The following is a 20,168-nucleotide window of genomic DNA, read 5'->3' as shown; positions in this document are numbered from 1 at the left end:
ACGAGAGGGTGGCGCTGGGCCGGGGGAGGGGGGCGGCAAGAGGGGCCGGGAAAAAAGGAGAGAAGAAAAGCCGGGGAGGCGACACGAAGGACGGCTTTCCACTTGCGTTCGACCGTTTTCATTAGAGGCTCACCCGTGATATTTGTATCGCGCTAGAACGATCAACGAATTTCCTGCGAGTTACACTCGTGTTTTATATTCAACTCCTCTCCTTTTATATTACTCGCGAAGCATGTGACTGCACCGCCTGTGAATATCGAACAAAGCTAATGACACTTTTCCCGCGTAGTACCTTATTTATTTAATGCGCTGGAGAAAAAAAAAACTCACGTTTCTACAAAAGCGGAAAAGAAATTGCTTACAAATTCTAGAAACCCTACGCATGGCAAGACTGCCCAAGTCCACTGTTTTTTCAAAGATGAGACTCTCATCTTTAACAAATGCCAAGTGTCTTTTAGCAATCACCAAAATCTCATTTCTGAAGAGAAGCGGACCTGCTCAGTCGGGGGCGGATTTAACGGGCGGCCAATGAGCAGTCGCCGCCTGGGCCCCAGAGGCTCCTCCTAGGGCCCCACTTAAAAAAAATTGATTTTATTCCAAAACTATTTCTTTTTGTTTTCCATAATTTTCATAACACTCGCGCGTCTTATTTCTAATTCTATTATCTATACATTTTTCTTAAATCCTTAAATAGGTTTCCTAACACAGTAATCGCGAGAATTGATAACCGTAACACTCTACACTCCTCATCAAGAACAAAGTGTTCACCCACCACTTCTCCGACTTCCAACACCGAACCGCAAGTATAAAAAAGAGTCACACAGTCATGGACATCCGAATTGGAAAGAACTGCTGCTAGCCTAGTCCCTGACCTAACCCATCGGGAAACGCGGAGTTATCAGAGCGTGCGGTTTGTTGTTCCACGTTTACCCGCGTCTCGATTTTATACCGACCGGTGCGGTCGCCGTGCTCGATCCAGTTTTTTCTTCACCCTGGGATTAGCCTTTGATCATAAATCGCTGCTGTGGGGACAGATGGAGGCTTGGACATGATTTGTGCGAAGACGCGCGATACTGTAAGCCCGAGTGGGGAGAAGAGGCTAGCCTGCTCTGCGAAAGAATGCCGGGGGCGAGCGAGGCGATTCCGATAGCGTGATTCAGGTAATACAAGCGTAATAGCCACATCAAGCATGAGACCATCCATGCTGATCGATCTTCCGGCATGGCGCGACTAACTGTGAAAAGCTGTCGGCGCCGGTAGCGCCGCCGTCGTCGTCGACGTCGGCGATGTTGTCGGTGGGCGCTCGCTCCCTATCCTGTAGCGGTCCACCCCCCACCGCTCCGCGGCGTCGTCCGATAACGAGCGTGTTTTACGCACCACACCAAAATAATCCGATTACCGGGCCCAAGCTGGCTTGCAAAAGGCGCCTTCGAAACGGGGAAAGGGCGGGAAGAAGAAAACGAGAGGTCCTTAACCTCTTTCAGTCGTTGGTGTTTTACCAGCGATTTGACATCAAGTTTTAATGAACTCGGCCCAGGCCGCTTCGCGTAATCAGACTCGTCGATTTGGAAAAATCCGCCGGCCACGGAATTTTCCTACGACCTCGCGATTATTTTTTTCCTTTCTCCCTTGCCTGTTTTTAATGTCGCTCCTCTTCCACGGAGGCTCGCTTCTTGGCTTTAAGTTTTAAGGGTGGGCTTTGGTTTCTGTTCGCGTGCGTTTGTTTTATACTGTTTTCGAAATTCCTCTTTATTTCCGCGCTCGGGGGGAGTTCCAGCGTATTCGCGGAGAGTCGTCGCTGGGAATTCAAGGGACACGCGGTCGGTCGCTCGAATTTTCTGTCGTTTGCATAACGTTAGGTGAAAGTCGAGCTGGAGAGGTAAGGGCCGCTCGGAGTGCTCGGCGAGCAGAGAATCGAACCTCTCCCGTGGAAAGTGAAATCCTTCTACTTCCTTTTTTTTTCTTTCTTCATCGTCCTCCGCGACACGTGGCCCGGCTTTAACGAGTCTAACGACCAACGATTCTCAAAGGGCTTCGGTGTCTCGCCGTTGCTGCCGGGAGCGGGCGTTTATTTATTCGCCGGGCTCATCCGAGCGTCGTCGCCGGGCGAAACGGGCGATCGAATGATCAAGGAGAAATAGAAGGTAGCGTGCGGCAGGTGCGCGCGAGGAAAAAAGCCGATGTCGATATCTTCGGAACGCCTGTTTATCGATTTGCACAGGGGACTGGTGTACAATGCCTCTTACTGCACAACTTGTATTTCCACGGAGAGGAGCGAGATCAGATTTCGAGGGATCGAGGCGGCGTAGACCGCGATCCTGAAGAATAAACATCGGCCGACCACAAGGGCGGATCCAGAGGGGGGCGATAGGGGCGATCGCCTCCCTCAAGAGTAATAAAATTAAAAAAATATGACACTGTGTACTATTCCGTATAAATAATTATGTGGATTTAATTATTTAGGTTATAGTATCAGATAGAAATATTACAATATAAATTACAAGCAAATTGTAAATCTTGTGAAAGAAAGTTAAAAAATGTACTTAGGTACTTTCACATATTTCGCCCCCTCCAAGAAAGGCTCCTGAATCCGCCACTGGCCGACCATCCTTTCCCATCAAACTCCTTTCAATTTCTTCCACGATTATTCAAATCCCAAGTAAGGGGGATTAATGTAACCACGACTGAAGTGATTCAAGAGCTTTGGAAATAGAAAAAGAAAGCTAGATTTCGTAAATAAATAAATCTTTATAATCACCTAATGAATTTCATTGAATTCGCATTGAAAATATCTTCGTTCCTTCAACTCGGCTCCCCCCAAGATTAAATCCTGGTTGCGCCACTGAGCTATAGAAACCCAATAACTACAAGTATTCGCAGTTTGCACTGATTAAAATGCCGGTGTAATGGGTAGGGGAGTAATTTAGGGAAGCGAGGGGTGGTAAGGGGGGTTCGTTATACAATCGGAAATAAAATAAACTGTAGGATTTCGAGAATCCAAAGACGTGGAAAGTACGGGGTCCTCTATCAGTCAAGGGAGGTTAGTAACCTAGGTAGAAAATAGGGGTTGGCGCATAGAGAGCAACGGAGCCGAGGCTTCCATTGAGAACCGTCAAAACAGCCCCTACAATCACTGACGGAGGCAGGTCGAGGGTGCAACTCGGTTAACCCCGTATATACGCTATTTGAAATAATAATTTCCCACGTGTTATTAATCCTTTGTGCGCACCGCTCTCTCCTTCTCCGCGACTGTGTTCATATTCAATTCTATTTTCGCTCGTTTATACTCGTCCGCATTCAACGCCATCAACAACGAACGGCTGCCTCGTTTTTTTTTTTTCACCACTGAATTTTTATCTACCACCAATCACCGCGATAAGGAATAACTGTTTTTATACTGGCGCCGGTGCGCGATAACGCGCGCGTCGAGGTTCTTGGATCTATGGACCGCGAATATGTTTAATTAAGTTGCGGCTCCTCAGCCGAAAATCAACGATCGACCGTACAAAGGTTGGGGGTTGGGGGGGGGTCGGTGAGCGTGGAAAGGGCCTAAACACGCTTTTCAATATTTACGAATAACCGCAGCCGATTAACCAGAAAGCCGACAACGAACGAGAGCGAGCCCCCGTGAGCCGCCGCTGTGCCTGGAGGGGGTGAATTGACCTCCGACGAAACACAGTGCGCCCGTAATGTAACGGAGGCCAATGAATCGCGAAGTGGTCGGGCCGCGATCGTCGGGAATAAAGTGTAACAATATCGCAGCCTCTCTTTCGCACTTCGCGCGATTCAATTGCTTTTATCGTTATATTTTTTCTCGCCAATTTATTCCTCAGCGCGACCAAAGGGTCCCATCAATTTCTTGTGCATCGACGAGGGCGGCAGGGTTGTAACCATTTCGAGAGAGTAAAGCCGCGTATTCACCTGCGCATTCGCCCCGAATGTGCATTCGGCGCGCACCGATTTTTTGCTCGTCCGGTGTTCGGCGCGTGTTCGGGGCGCGGCGCGCATTCGGGCCGATCCGCTTGTTGGCGGTCCATCAAAGCGCGCATTCGGGTCCGAACAATACCATGAAAAGGACGCCGCAAATTTCACTCAACCCCGAACGCACGCCGAATGCGCGCCGAATGCGCGCTGAGCTCCGAACGGGCAAAAAATCGGTGCGCGCCGAATGCACATTCGGGGCGAATGCGCAGGTGAATACGCGGCTTAATCTGATTCGATAGAGATCGCTAGTCTAGGGGGAAGGTAAAGGTCGATAAGGGAGCGAGATAATCGGGGAAAGAATCGCAGCGTCTTAATCTGTAGCGCTCGGCGGGTAGCGCTAAAAGATGCGAACTCCTCGAGGGAGAGGGGTGAAGGAGCCTCCACTAAATCTTACTTCAATAAACACTCCATAGAGCGTGTTAGCGGAATTACCCGACGTTCGTCTGCTCACAGATTAGCCGAGAGCTTAACGATCCCCCCCCCCCCCGCCGCCGCCACCCGAGGTCCGATGGAAATCGACCGTGCGACTTGTTATTCGGCCAGCTATATGATCGCCTCATTAATTAATCTCGGGGAGGAAGGATACTCGACGCTCCGTCAGTGTCGTCATTTTTCCGCGCCGGAGTATCTTCGATTTCGTCGAGTGGCCCCATGGGGGTGGGGGGAGGTGGAGCGGTGGATAGGGGGACCGGTTGTGTTTATCAAATCGCGAGGACGGACGGGAGAGTAGATACGCCAGTCTCCGTCCGGTAAGGTGACTGGGAAATCGATGGAGGTTAACCGAAGACGGAGAAACGAATTAAGGGTCAATTCGGGGGCGTGTCGGTCGGATAAAAATGGTCGTCGATACGTTCGGTTCTAAGTGGTTAGTTCCTGGCCAGGATGCGCATAGAGAATTTTGAAACACGATGAAAATCGATCGCCGCGCCGCCTCTTCCTCCTCGTTCCCTGGGCTTAAACCGGCTGTTCACAGATTGCCGGTCCACACTGACGCGCGGCCGAACGCAACTGCGTTGCCTGTGTGTATTCGTACCTCCGCAGCAGCGGTGGAGAAGGACGGACAAAGGGGGGCAAACAAAGAGAGAGAAAGGGGATCTACCGGGTGATTCACCCGACTCGGCCGCGCTGCCTCGCGACGGAAACAAGAAGGCGACAAATTGATCGTTTGCGTTACGTGCCCGCGTCCCCCATCGCGGTGGTTTCTGTCGCTGGCCACGTATTTCGTGCGTCGAACGGTTCGCGAGTAATCTGAGGTCGTCGGGGTAGGTTAATCACCCTGTAGAGCCCGCGGAGAGAGAAGGAGCCGCGGAGGGAGACACAGCGCCGGAGCGTCGACGAGCGACGGAGAGGCGAGGAACGTCTGTCGCGGGCGAGAGCGAGACAGCGGAGTAAATAGCAGCGAAATGAGAGAGAACAGGAGGACCGATGCGAGCTGGAGCGAAGAGGATCGAGTTAGCTTCCAACCGGGGGTTGGGTGGAAGGAGACGGCTGGACGAAACGAGTGGGACAGGGGATCGTAAGAAAAAGAGTGGGTGTATGCACGCGCAAGGGTGAAGGGAGGAAAAAACGAGTGACGAACATTAGAGAGTAACAGAGAATGAAACTCGACGAGAAGGATAAGAGCCGTGGCCGGTGCGCGTGAAAGAGGAATAAAATCGTGTGTGCGCGCGAGCGAGACGGGGACAGATGTCACCGGTAGGGAAAGAGAAGGAAAAAAAGAGGCACGTGACAATCGTACAAGGAAGAATGGTAGACGAACCAGAACAAAACCTCTCTTTCTCTCTCTGTAGCGGAGAGGCTTCGAGAGAAGGAGAGGGAGCGAGGGAGAGAGCGAGCGAGGAGACGGCGAAGTTTGAGGGACGAAGTGGAACAACGCGACTCACGGACTCGTCTTTCCTTTCTCCCTTCCTCTCGCGCTACACACTCTCGCCCTCCCTCTCTCTCTCTCTCTCTCTCTCAGTTCCTCTCCCTCCAGCTGATGAACTTCTTACCTACGAACGAACCTAACTATATCGCGCAACGTCCTCTCCTTGCGTGCATTCGGGGCTTGCGTATTTGTTGCAAACGAACGCCGGTAACGGTACCGCCGTTTCAACGTTCCACGTTGCTTACAATTATTACAAGTATTCGATTCAGAGGTCTCCTTCGAATGCAACGGTTAACCTCGATATTAGGATAACCGTGGCGCCCGTTGAATTCTTTACCATCCGTTATAAGTTATTCACGGGGAGCACTTTCTGTCACTCTGCAGACACACGGCGGCATGCACGAGCTTCTTTCGTGTAATTAAATTTTTAATGCTGCCCTAAGGGGGCGAAGGATCAAGTCGAATTTCGACCCTTCGGGCGTCGGAACTCGTGACCGTTCGGAACGCGTGCGGGGAACGCGCATAGGCGTCGGCGAATATCGGTAACAGCCTATGGTCAACAATACCCGCACACGGCTTACCGCAAACGGCAACCGATCTGGGATTCGCTTGGTTTTACAGAGAGGGGACACTTTCACGTCGATCCAATCCAGAATATTCACTCCGCGTGTACAGTAAAGGGAGAAAGGCTTGCTTTTTACTCGCAGTTTCCAATTTTCCTGCTCACTTTTACGCGAGACAACTTTTCCCAAGTAATCGTCGATATCGCGCGGTATTTCCGGCGCGTCTTTCCCGACGAAAATGATATTCAGAGGTGGGTTACCGGAGAGAGACGGCCGGTCGATCGGCAGGAATTAAAATATCGAGCGTCTCGAATAGAAGAGCGCGGTGTGGCGGCGGGGCAGCTCGAAAGCTGCGTGCAAGAGGAGCAGCGCGAGCGAGAGAGCGCGACTGGACGGAATAGCAGCGCAGGAAGGACAGACGCGAGCCAGGACTACTCGACTACTCGACTCCGCCGTCCTCGTCCCTCTTACCGACTGCATCCAGCCCTCCTGCTCGTCTCCATCTTTCTTTCTCTGGTCCGCCGGCGGGCGGAAGGAGGACAGCAGCCTTTTGTTCTGGCTCGTGTACTGGATAATCCCTGTTTAAACGATTTTAGCCGATGCTTTCGTGTAATATTATTGGATGCCAATCCGTGCGCCGAGCGTGGCGCGGGGCAGCGCTTCGGCCAACCCTCCTCGTCACTTTCGAAACGGCAGCTGTTGTCCGATGCCCGCAGACGCGCTAATGAAAATTTCGTGGGTGGTTACGTAAAGCCTCCTCGATTGTCTTTGGCCATTTGTACAAGTTAGATCCGCGCGGTATAAAATATAACGGTGCATGCATTCGGGGCTTCCACGCCCACGCATTTATTTCTACAACTCTGCGTGCGATACGGCGATATGCAAGTGACTCTTTTATTAGCTATCGGCTATCATACTTGCCAAGTGGGACGTAGAAATATCCCGTCTGCGTTACAAATACCGCGTTCCCGTGGGACTGTCAGCGTTGCGGCCGGTTTAATTCCATTCGATCGACCGATCGTGGAACTCGCAATCTGCCGATGGAAGGCTCGGGCTCCTCCGTCCGAGGAACAACTTTGCACGCCCGGACACAAGTTGGCGGCCGAGCGGGAGCCGATTTTCGGCCGGGCTCGCGACGTCCTTTACAACCCTCCGCGGTGCGCCGAACCGTGAGTATATATTCATCGGTTATAGGACGCGATCCCAGACCTCCCCCTTAGCCGCCGGAATCGTCAGGACTAACCATTCAATTTATTCGCCGCGCACGACATATTTTCACGAACGATGGAGCCCGCGTAGCTGGACCGAGTGGAACTCATAGTCGAAAGACCCCAGCGGCGCGCTACGCCAAGGACGACTTCTTTGAAACTCCATAGCGTCACACGATTTCGAGACCGTGATCCTTCGAATCACGGAAAGCTGAGTTATTGGTAGTCCGTGGGTAGGTTACCAGATAAGTGGCTGGGGGAAGCCTTGTGCTTCACAAGGTGCAAGAAGGTTTCTATATTTTTTTTTTCAAACTTTCAATTTTTGTTATCAAGTGCTCAATAGGGCGGAGCGGAAAATTTAAATTTGAATTTTCAGTTGGCCTGGGTGCGGGATAGTTGTCTTTTGATTAACCAAACACAACTGTAAAGAAATTTTGGAAAAATATTCATGTCTGCAGGTTCCTTTTTCTCCTAAAAATGATTATATGATTATATGATTATATGATTATATGATCATTTTTAGGAGAAAAAGGAACCTGCAGACATGAATATTTTTTCAAATTTTTTTTACAGTTGTGTTTGATTAATCAAGAGACAACTATCCCGCACTCAGGCCAACTGAAAATTCAAATTTAAATTTTCGCGTATATAGTATGATTATATAATCATTTTTAGGAGAAAAAGGAACCTGCAGACATGAATATTTTCCAAATTTTTTTTTACAGTTGTGTTTAATAAATCAAAAGACAACTATCTCGCACCCAGGCCAACTGAAACTCCAAATTTAAATTTTCGCCTATATAGTACGATTATATAATCATTTTTAGGAGAAAAATGAACCAGCAAACATGAATATTTTTCCACTTTTTTTTTACAGTTGTGTTTAATAAATCAAAAGGCAACTATCTCGCACCCAGGCCAACTGAAAATTCAAATTTAAATTTTCGCCTACATAGTATCGCTCCGCCCTAGTGCTGAATTTAAAGAAAAAAGAATCTGTGATACAGTGGGTGTACAGAGTCGGATACGGTTCAGTTACGAAACGCAAAGCGGCGTGTAGCAACTTTCGAGCTGTTCTCTCTACGGTGAAGTTCCTTTCTCCGCCAGTGGCCACACCGCGACGTCCTTCCCCAGATATTAAATCTCAATGTTTCCCGTGAAATCAACGAACAGCCGCTCTCTCGCCGGTATGAATCCACGAGAGGGAAGCCAGAGGAGGGCCACCGCTCCCCGAGCCGCGGACCCCTCGAATTCGAAAGGTCTTGGATGTTTAACCCTTTTAACCCTTCGCTAATCCCGCCACGATCCCACGGAGACACGGTCAAAGCTTGTACTTGCTTTCCGAGCGCCACGACTCTCCATTTCGATTCAGCCGACCGAGGAACCACTCTTCCACGATCGAATCGCGGATCGACCCGTTCCGGTGCCGCTATCTCCGAGAGTTCGTTTGGGGGTGACTTAAGAGTCCACCTTATTAAAGCTGCAACAGTGCTTCGCGGCAAAGCTTCTTCCTTTAAACAGAATTCCTCGTGTATCCATCGGAAGGAGAACAGTTTCTAAGCGCAGGTACCTATCGTAGGGGTATCGCAGCTCGTATACATCAGTTGGTCACGACCGCTGGGTAGCCACGTCGTCGCATGAATATTTCGGAATAAATTAGTTCGGGGATTCTCAGCCTCGAAGCCGTGGCCTTCGACGGATCGTCACTGTGTCGTTCACGGGGCCACAGGTATGACATTCAAGTTTCCCTTTTCTTCGGAGGGAACACCTCGCTGGTAGGTACCGTAAACTGAGGGAACGTATACGGTAGGATAGACCGGGCGCGATAGTAACAGGGTGGCGATTGTAACACGTTAAATATCTCGAAACGTATGATAGATATTAACACAAATTTTGGATACATGATGAAGAATGTCATTTGGAATACACACATCCATGGCCTAGCAGTATAGATACACAATAAACATGTATAGCGAAGAAAATAAATTTTCGATACCCTAAAGTAACTTTTCCTTACTGATTTAAAATTGTAATATAAATACTCCCTTTGCAAGTACGTGTTTTTTTTTAATATTTAATCTAGCCATTTTTAAAGTAATACCGATCGTTACTTATTACTTCTAAATCCCTCGTTAATCAAAATTTATAATTTAAGTTCAAAAGCCGGGGTCAGAGTCGGTTGTAACACTTTCTCCGCTTCTCATTTTTTATTAATAACCTGGGTATTACTTGACATACAGTGAATCTGTTGTGTCTCAATAATGTCAGATAAGTAAGTAACATTTTAGTATAAAAACTTTTGCTGTAACTGTATAAGTTCTTGCGTAATCGTATTCCAAAGTCAAAGTGTTACTGCCGCCCCCGGTCTACCCTACGGGGTAACATTGGTAGCTACTTAGCATGTATTAAAGAAGGAGAAAGGTACAAATTTTATACATTTTGACACTTGTGGTACAATCACAAAAGATACAATATTACGTTGGGATACTTGTAGCAACTGTAAAAATGTTAATTTTTATATTATACTTTGATTGTCACGGAGTGTCAAGGGGGTGAAAATAGAAGAATAGGATGTCTAGATTTTATGTTAGCCTATATTTTCCGAAGGGTTGTAGAGAGTAATTATACAAAATTTCGTCCAGACCGGTTAAAAAAATCGGAATAAAAAGTATCCTATATGTTATTCCTGGTCCTAGACTGCGTGTATACAAAGTTTCAGAAAGATCGGTTGCGTAGTTGCGACGTGATTCAGTATTGTATAACAAACATCCAAACACACGTTCGCATATATTTATGTAGGATAGCAAACTGTTCCAAAAACATGCCAATGCTCCCCGAGTTTGCTTGCCCTCTACTGGAACCAAACTGGTGGGGTCATATCGCCAGGACAGTTATACCTGACAAATTCAGAAACGCTGAGCTTCGATCGACCTAAGTGTTCAAGAATCGTACCGTTGGAGCAGCGTCGAAGGCACGAGACAAGGATTAGCGGCCAGGAACGGGCCTCCGAGTTGCAACAAGTAAAAATAGATACGGGTGGAAATCGTTGCTCAAAAGCGGAAACCAGGAGGATTCCACGGGCGAGGACAAACAAGCTTCTAATCCTGGGGCGGGTGAAGAGGCAGCCCGCTAGGATTCGGCCTGGAACGGGCCAGAAATAGGGACGCGGCCTCTCCGCCCCGTACGGAACGGACTCAGGAAGTTTGGTGGCTCGTGTCTGTTCAATTACGAGACACCCGGAGAGTACAACGATCCCAACAGCCCCGCTACGAAACGAGTCCTGACTCACGTTTTTCCCTCCTCGCGGGCACACCGCCCCGATCCTCTTCCTCTCCGTTTCCGCGCCGCGCGCTCCTCTTCGGGCATCGTCGCTTCGCTTGTTGGTTTTCCGCCAATCCTATCCCCGCGGAGCTCTCGATTCCGCGATTCACCTAGGCGAGGAGCTTCAAGGGCTTTTACCCTTTAGCTGCAACCCACTGCGAATCAAAACTGATTAATTATTACAAGCTCCTTCTTCTTGGAACAATATACCGCGTCGTTGCATCTCAAATTACCGTTTCAGGGAAGTTCGAACGAAAATACTGTATACTTTTCAGTCTGTGGCGTTTCTTAAGTCGTAAGCCAACGTTAGCAATCGTTACTGCAGTGAATCCCAACCTGTGGATGGCGAAGTGTTTTCTGGGGAGTCTCCACGGTTATTCTTTATTTTTTTTTAAATATTATTAAGTTAGAATTAAACTACGAAACACCTGTTTTCAATGTTCTTTCTTTACCTTATTAAATTTGTTACCTTATATGGGGAGCGGGTCGTTCGCAGATTACCAAAAAAGGTTGGGAAACACTGCGTTACTGCATCAGCGATCGTAAATTTCCTATGCGCCAACTCGATAATTAATATCCACGGCGTCTTTCATTAAATTAATAATCGATTAAGACTCGAAAGGAGCGTTCCAGTACACGTATTCACCGCTCCCCGACGGTATCTTCGACGGCGTGTAACACCGTGTCGAACGTTTCCAAAAAGAGACCCTGGGACACGATGGAGCGCGATAACGTGGACGCATAGGGGGACTAGGGCTTCCAGTTTCGTCCCGCGGTAGACTCCCTCGGTAGGAGAGACACGACCGGCGGCACGGTCGGAATCAGGAATTTCCTTGGAGTTTGATTTTCATGTTTGGCCTCAACGACCCCGGCCGCTAACCGAGAAAAATTGCAGTGTACTCACGAAGGACGGTCGAGGAAGCGGAGATGGTATATAGTAATGGCAGAGTACTGGCGCGAGGGGAAGAGCGAGAGGAGGAACGAGCGGTGGAAGGGAGAGAGGTTCGTTCCTACGTCGTTGAGGGGCCGGGGCGGGAGGGGGGGGGGGGCGGGCGGAGGGGCGGCAAACCGCGTGAAGGAGAAAACGACTCGGAACTCGTGTCGTAGCGGTACTCGTTTTCTTCTCGGCAGCGCGCGTATCTCGTTGCCACGAAATTGAATAACCGCGCGATACACCCGTGCAGCAATGGGAGATTCTCGCTTGTCCAGGCTAGAATTTCTGCAGTTCGAATCGATCGCTTGACCACCTTCGATTCGGTGCTGGAAAAGGGAGGGAGTTTATTGTGGGAAATCAACGAGCACAATTCGTCGAATTGTAGTTCATATATATTACTGCTTCCTGTGAGTCTGGGTTAGGTCTCGGTTAGGAGTTGGGGAAGATGCGCAAAGTTCTTCACATAGCTTCCACGGCACTGCTTTGTGGCACGATGCTACAGTGTTTCTGACCGCCTGTTCCCCTTCCTCGGCTCTCCCCACTTATTCGACATTTGTCATAACAGTGACGGGTAAACGGTTCAAGGTGCCGCGTAACGATATTCAACGGAGTTCATTTTCAGTCCCGATTCAAATCACGTTGCAATCATACACCTTCTCCCGCACCCCCGATTGTCATTACTCGTGCACGAAACTCAAGGGAAAAGGCTCCCCTCTACCGCCGCGGTCGGGCCGGTGGTCACGTGTTGCGCAGTGCAAGTGCGCGCGAGTCAGAGCGTCGTTGACCGTTCGATGCGGCGGATCGACGCTGGCCCGCCGGTGCGCGCTCATTCCAATTTCCGTTTCGCGACCGTTTGCGCGTCCATTGTACCTGCTGTTGCAGGCGAAACATTGCATGGCTATTAAACGAATAATTGCGCAATCGATCAGCGAGACGCGGCATGATAAACGTGTATTATCAAGGTTAGATTCCATCCACCGCGTCCACCAGATAACGCTCTGATATATTAGCGTCCTACGTCACGCAGGCATGTGACGAGTATACTTAATGCCAGGCGGTTTCGCGCGACATACGTGACACGGTCCATAATAGTAACATCGATTTTATTGCGCGCGTAAACCGAGGCGGCGTTAACGATACGAGAAAGTGGCTCGGTTAACGGCAAATGGGCAAGGTTCAGCGTTGATTACGGGAATAAAAACTCGACTGCTGCGACGGAGCCTGCCTGTGATTACTGTCTTCTGCACAAGATTCCCGCTAATATCGATCGAGATATTTAATCCTTCGTCCGCTACGGGCGCACATGAGCGTTCGCTGAATATATTGGGCAGGTGTGGAACATGGGCGTTCGAAGGGGACGCTCGACGACTATGATTGTGTCTCACGCACACAGCCTACTCCCCGTGGTTCCAAGCTTCGAGAGCGAGGCTTCGTTTTATACGCGTGGCCGTCCGTAAATTCTTCCAGACAATTTCGTCGAGTGTTTACACACCGAATAGCGCATCCAGAGGAAGAATAATGTATTCTCGGGCGAAATTATTCCCGCTTCCCATTCGCGTCAGGATTATCCTGGCGTTCTGCTTTGTAATAAAGGCATCGAGGTAGACAGGCGAAAGGAAAGCGAGCAGAGTCGATATCGCCAGCAAAGTATGTCGGTTCGAGGCAAAACGAATACCGCTAGGTACAAACAAGTACGGACTCGGTGCGTCTATTTTGCGCCTGTACTGCGCATCGCTCCTTCTCCCTCCGCCTTCCTCTCGCCCGTCTCCCTCTACCCCACTCCGATCGACCCTTCCTCGTCCTAGCACAGGATAACTTTCATTCCAGCTCTGACTGAAACGTTACGGCATAACTTGAGACAAAAGGCGGCCACCGAAACTTGGCCCTCGCCGCGCGTTCCATTCCCGAATCCAGTTCCTTAATAATGCATCCTTCCAGATGCAATGTTACATCCGTTCCATATGCGAGTGGCATTTCTAGGTTTTAGAATAATTCACGTCAGTGGATGGTCCTCGCCCCCATTTTCGATATCGATTCCACTCGTCGCGAATAGTGTTTAACTAAAATAAGTCGAAACTCAAGATTACTCCCATTGTCTACCGCTATCGATTCTTATCGCACCGAAGGGACGCTCCCCCCGAGTTACGCGCGACGAGAGGGTTATCTTCTTGCATCGTCGAACCGTGAAACCTGATTTCGAGTAGATTTTAAGCCGAATATCGATTGGCCGCAATTTCGTGATTCGATGTCCCGTATGCTGTCCATAATTGTTACCCTATAGCGTATCGCGCATTGTGCATAATCACGCGCGATATACGTGGACGTTGAGCCGGCCAGAGCCGAAAAGCGTAGCCCGATTCGTGAATTACGAGGCCGCCGATGAGACATCTTTCCTTCGCCACCTCGTTATATAATTTCTTTTAATAACGACCGATAACTTCCTCGTTCCGTGGCTTATTTTTAAACCCACTTTCTTCTCGTGACCTTTACGTGACACGTGCTTGAGAGAGAAAAAAAAGAAACAAATATTCCCGAGCAGTACCAGGAACGCCGAAGGGGCCAGTTTGCCCAAAAGAATCAGAACACCCGATTTTCACTGAGGGGAAAAAACGGTCCTACAGGAGTCACCTTTTCAGCGATGCGCCCCCCGTGTAGGGTTGCCACCCGTAGTACTTTAAAAAAAGTATCCCACGTTATTATACGCAAATGTACTCTACACTTTTGACTAACAATAAAGTATGCGAAAATACTTTGCTACGCGATTAATGATATTCCGTGAAACGTAATTCAATATTATTGTATACATACGTATCTCAATGTAATTTCTTATCTTCCGTCTGCTCGTGCCACCTCAGCATTTGCTGAGAAAGTTTTCTCTGTCATGAATGTGAAGTGGCGGCATGAGAGAGAAACAAGGCCTCTCTTAATTTAATAAAGAACTAATTATTTTACATTTTAATACGAATAATCAGCGCAATGATGTCACTGAGTTATTTAAAAATAGTAAAAACTTGCTCTGTAACGTTAAAAGCAAAAAAAAATATGTTTGGAAGAAATAAAAACCGATAAGATTAAAAAGTAATTTTACTTTTTTTTATACTCCACGAAAGGCAAATTTACGGTATTTTCCTGTAAAAAAAGGGTTGCAACCCTACAGCCGAGCAAAGGGTCCCTTTAAGATCGAGGAAGAAAATACGCGCGGGGCATCGCCGACTTTGCCGCAAAAGTACTCTTAACCCTCTCGTCCCTCCCCTCCCGCGAGCCTGCTGGATTCTCATTAGATTACATGGAGCGCGGGGAAAAGCGGAAAGATCCGAGTTCCGTCGTTCGAACTCGTGCCAAAAAGCAGGACGCGGATCCAGTTCGCCTGGAATCGCTCGCTTTTACTCGGTGAAAGGGAGAGATGCGCGTGGAACCGGCGCGGGGACAGAGGAGCAGGACGAGAAGGGAGGTGAGCGTATTAATACTATTGCCTCGACCCGCTGATAAGCAAAACACACAGAGTCGCACCTTGCCTCTCGTTCGTAGCGATCGACGCGTTCTCGCGGGAGCTAACAAGGTATCCCGTCTGGAATGCTCGAAAGAAGCATCGGGATTCTCGCGGGGGGGGGATTAGCATATTTCAGATAAGGCCGCGCGTGTGGAAAAGTTCGGGAAACCGGCTAGACAGCGCGAAAACAGACCGACAAATGAATTTGGTCGGCGCGATGAATATGCATAGGCGAAATTATCAGCGTAATTGTAGAAACGGAACTGGGAACCTGCGCGCAAAAGCGGCCAGCCGGCGAAGGAACACCGAGGCCGGCTGGGAGCGACATTACCAAACAAAGGGTTAAGGGGACAGGTTTAATGTTTCGATACGAGCGGCTCTGTTCGCTTTTTCCCTCCTCCTTTTTTTATTTTTCCCCTCCGCCGAGGCGCGCAGAGCGGACGCCCGCGCGCGATATTTCACGTGGACGTTCGCACAAAAGCGCACGGGCGCATTATCATATCGCATTACGGTACTTACACGCGCGTACATCTACTAAATTCCGCGTATGCCCCATCGGGTGTAATGTACCCTTGCTATCTGCCGTTAAATCAAACGCGAGCCAACCTACCGGTTCTGCGGACGGTTCATTTGGTTCGGCGTACCTACGATATTCGGCTGGCGAGCCGTGGCCGCTCGAAAGCACGGAATACACAGCCCGCAAGATCCCCGTCGCGGCGCCTACGCGACAGCGTGCTGTTGCGAAACGCAAGGGGACCCTATAGTTATTCCGAAATGCCCTGAATTTTCATGCGCGCTCGGTGTCCCCCTGATCCGCTGCACCCTACCTTTCGCCGGGCCCCACACCTGTTCCGATGAAAGCGGGACCCCAAGCGTTGATTTCCGTGAGAAAAGAGGCTAGCGATTTTATTGGGGCGTAGGGCAGGTTTTCGGTGGCAGGCCTATGGTGGCTGATCATGGGAGGAAAAATCGCGGTGTACGTCGTACACGCCGAAGGACGTGTACGGGTTTTAAGCGGGAGTATAGGCGGGCGGCGCGGAGGGGAACTGGGCGAGGAACGAACGGATGGGCGAGGGGTCGGTCGGTGCCGCGGGGAGGGGGGATAGGATGAGTGAGCGGGCGGGGTGGGGAGACCGACGACTCGGAACTCGTGTCGTAGCGGTACGACGTTCGGTCGGGTATCTCCGCGTCGTGGGCCACACGCTCGGCCGGTATCGGCTCGCATACGCGCTCAGTCGTGCTCCGGCTTCGCTTTCGTGCAGTTCGTCGGTCGGAAGCCATCTGGATAGGGGCGAACGGGGGAACGAACACTGTTTTCTTCTGTCGCGCGTATACGTGCACACGGCCGGTACGCTGGTGGTGGTGATAACACAAGCGGTACCTGTACACGTACGTGCGCATCTCTCTTTCCCGCTTTGTCCTTCGGTCATCCATCGGGCGCTCGAGCCTTCTCGTAAGTGACCGCACACGGAATCGGGGACTGTCGGGTGTCGCGTGCGATTGCACTTGGATGCAACGCGAGCCACAGTGGTGCATCGAGACGTTATCCGCGAGCCGGACCGAATTATTGAAACAGGAGTGGGACCCCGCGGCCAGTGAACGAAGGGACGCCGAGAGAGTCTAACGTGCTCCGATTAACTTCGTTCCGTTAGTCAGACCCGACTTGTACACATGTACATGTGTGTGTGTTTGTGCGCGTGGTAAAGCCGCCGAGAGAGAGTGGCTGCGAAAGCAGGAAGGAAGAACAAAGAAGGCTACGTGCTCCTGCCAGTCGGCGGAGGAAGAGAGCCGGGACCTAGCGAAGCAAGACTTAACACTGTCCCCTCCGTCAACACTCTTTCTCACCCCTTTCGCTCTGTACCGGGTGGATTCTCATCTCTCGTCGGTGTTCTCCGCTCCGTCATCGACATCGCCGCGGACAGCAGCGCGAGAGGAGCGGCTGCTTTTCGTCCCGAGGTAAAAAAAAAATCATTTCGCATGACGTCACGGGACCCGATGTCAAGTTGAGCAACCTCCGTACTCACGCACACACATATCACCTATTTGTTTCCTGTTCTTCTTGCTGCCCCCTCCCCTCCGCCGCTTCCCCTGGCGGCAGTCACCCCTCCGCTGGCTTCCTCGGCTCTTCTACCCGCGCGCGCGATGATCTTGCGACAGGAGTAAGCGATATCACGCGCTATATGCGTATGACACAGCATCTATCATCGACGGATAACGTAATCCCGGGGAAAAAACGTCGGTACAGGGTTTTTCGCGTGGGCGTTACTCTTGAGGATTGATGAACCGTGAGGCCGTGCTCCTTGGAGTGTGTAGCTCGACCAGGGAATCGCTCGAAAAATGGGGTGGCGCGCTCCGTTCGGTATCGTTGCACGGTGGAACAATGCGGGCGTAAGGTTAGCATTGCACAACGGATCTCCTTTTTTTTTTCTCTTCTCTTTCTTATGGACGTCGATTCTCGATGCACGGCGTATCATTGTTTTCGTACGCGGGCGGCGTTCAATCATTTACGACGAATCGTTTCGCGCACTTTGAGCGATGATCTCATTGTAACCAGATGACGATGGATCGTTGAAAATCATTCCACCTTATAATCCTCCGTTTAGTGGTGCTGTACTTTCTTCGCGAGGGGTCTATCAGGTGCAGTTACGGTGTATTGGACTCGTTTACGCGTTCTCTGTTTCACCGAACGATAATGCGCGCAGTGCTCGATACCATCGGAAGTGTATTTCGACAGGTTTAACGATCGAGACGTCCGATTCCGTGTCTTTTTGGCGGGACACCGCGGAAAGCTGTTCGTTAGCGTTTAATCTCTCCTCTATCTGGTGTGTTGTAGCGACCGCTCGATATATCGTCACGGCATATCTAAATAGTCCGCAGCCTTCGATTTATCGCGCCGAGCGGCTGCTTAGGGAATGCCATTAAGTGGATTGCTCGGCCGCTATCGATTTTGTACAGTTTATAGTCGGTAACGCATGATCTTGGTCAATCCGTATCTCGTTTCCATTCTTTATCCTGGCCAATCAATTTACTCTCGCCTCGAAATTTCGACTTTAATTAATAACCGACAAATGAAGACCAAGAGTATCGAGGAGCTATATTAAAATATCCATAGGCATCTACTATCTGCATCGCCACAGACAAAATAGAAACGGTATAAATATAAATAAAACACCCTGGCAAGGGAGAAGAGAAATTTCTCGGAGCCACCGCGACGGGGTAGGTCAAGGGATAACCGGAGCGACGCGATAATTTTTCTCCAAACCGTTTCTAGCGTTGATGAGTCACAGCGGCGTCACTTCCTGGCGGTGCACAGTCTGCACAGACCGGATATCACTAAAAAATGCTTCCCCGCATCGCCATCGACTATCCAAAACGATTAATCCGTAAAACAGAGATCGGTGGGGTTCTAATAAAATTTCGTACGGTCGTTTCGATACTCGATTCTGGTTTCGTTTCTGCGGTCTTCTTCGTGCGCCCCCCGCCGCCGCTCTCCTTGAATGTAACATATGCCGCGCGCAGATTTACGAACAGGGCAGGTTGGAGCCAGCATAAACGAGTTATTATCGCGGAAACCGTATTAACCCCGACTACTCGGCAGTAACAAGGGCCACCGGTACCACCGGCTGTCCGAATCTATTTTACGTGCAACGTAAAATGTCATTGGCCACTTGATCGCGGAACGGCTCTCTCGCCAGGCACCGAGCGGATCGTTACATGCATATCGAAGCCTTTAAGGTTCCTGTACGGAACGTATATACGTGTGCTACATTCTTCTGGCTGGTTCGCTCGCGCGTTGTCTCCGCTTACATTCAAGGACGATTTAGACGTAACTGTGCTCGCTCTCTCTCTCTCTCTCTCTCTCCCTGGCGCGCGAGCGCTATATTCTTGACGTGGCTCCAGTGTTTAGAGAGAAACGAAAAGGAAAAGCCCACGGATCGGTGCAGATAAATGCGTCGGCTGATTTTCGAGCAGGGGATTGCAGGCTATCATTCTGTTAGCGGAAAGAATTTTCAATGGAATTTCGAATCGTTTTGTTTAGGGTTTGTAATTGGTTTTGGAGATGATAGTCGAGGGAAGGAATGTTTCGTTAAAAGTACATTAGCGACCTCCTGCAGGCCATGTATAATCTGCATTATTCTACGCGTTATGTATCATATCATTCGGACACGCGTGTTCTCTCCGGTGATTTAAAATTCAACGACTGCATCGACGTAACTATTTGCGACTCTGCCGAGACACAGTCCCTTGCGACGTCCCACACTCGGTCAACAGTAGATAGAGGCTCCAGCGCGCATAACCAGCCGCTTAGATAATGTATCGGTCATCGAGCGTGTTCATCGCTCCGAGCGACTAATCACGACCAAGAAAGCGATGTTATTCCGAATATGCTTCATCCGCTTCTAATGCATTCTCTGCTGGGACTTTTCAATTAAATTGGAACTTCCATCGAGTAATCGAGTTCGAAAAATAATCGTAGTTCGATTTTCGCCCACAAAGGATGCGAATTGTCTCTTTCGATAATCCATTATGGGCAATAGTTAGTCATGTTGCACAAATATATGATTGGAAATGAAGTAATTACACTTAAACGACTGCGGCAGTGCTGGTAGCGGTGGTTTACTTTGGATCAGCGAGGTTAAGCAACGCGGAAGGCGGTCACTGCTTAGATGGGTGACCGTTTTTAGAAGTCCATTAAAAAAAGAGAGGGTTTATTCTTGAATAGTGTAATGAAATGTTTTCAATCGTTCTTCGTAATCAATCTAATGTTTTAGGTGATGTTATCAGGAGGCAAGCTCCTCAG

General features: G+C 49.7%; 1 protein-coding gene across 2 annotated transcripts in view; it reads left to right on the top strand.

Moving 5' to 3' along the window:
- Positions 1 to 20,168, top strand: part of LOC143370483 (uncharacterized) — an 84,911-nt gene that overhangs the window by 40,955 nt on the left and 23,788 nt on the right. The window contains exon 1 of one of the 2 annotated variants that reach the window (XM_076815667.1): positions 16,566 to 17,323. The exons of the other annotated variant lie outside the window; for it this stretch is intronic. The gene's annotated coding sequence lies outside the window, so the exon portion shown is untranslated. Of the gene's footprint in view, positions 1 to 16,565; positions 17,324 to 20,168 lie in introns of those variants that run through there. 2 annotated transcript variants of the gene reach the window in all.

This window comes from Andrena cerasifolii, chromosome 6 (genome assembly GCF_050908995.1).
Source record: "Andrena cerasifolii isolate SP2316 chromosome 6, iyAndCera1_principal, whole genome shotgun sequence".
NCBI lineage: Eukaryota > Metazoa > Arthropoda > Insecta > Hymenoptera > Andrenidae > Andrena > Andrena cerasifolii.
The sequence above is the reverse complement of the archived record's forward strand: the minus strand, read 5'-3'. Positions and strand labels throughout refer to the sequence as shown.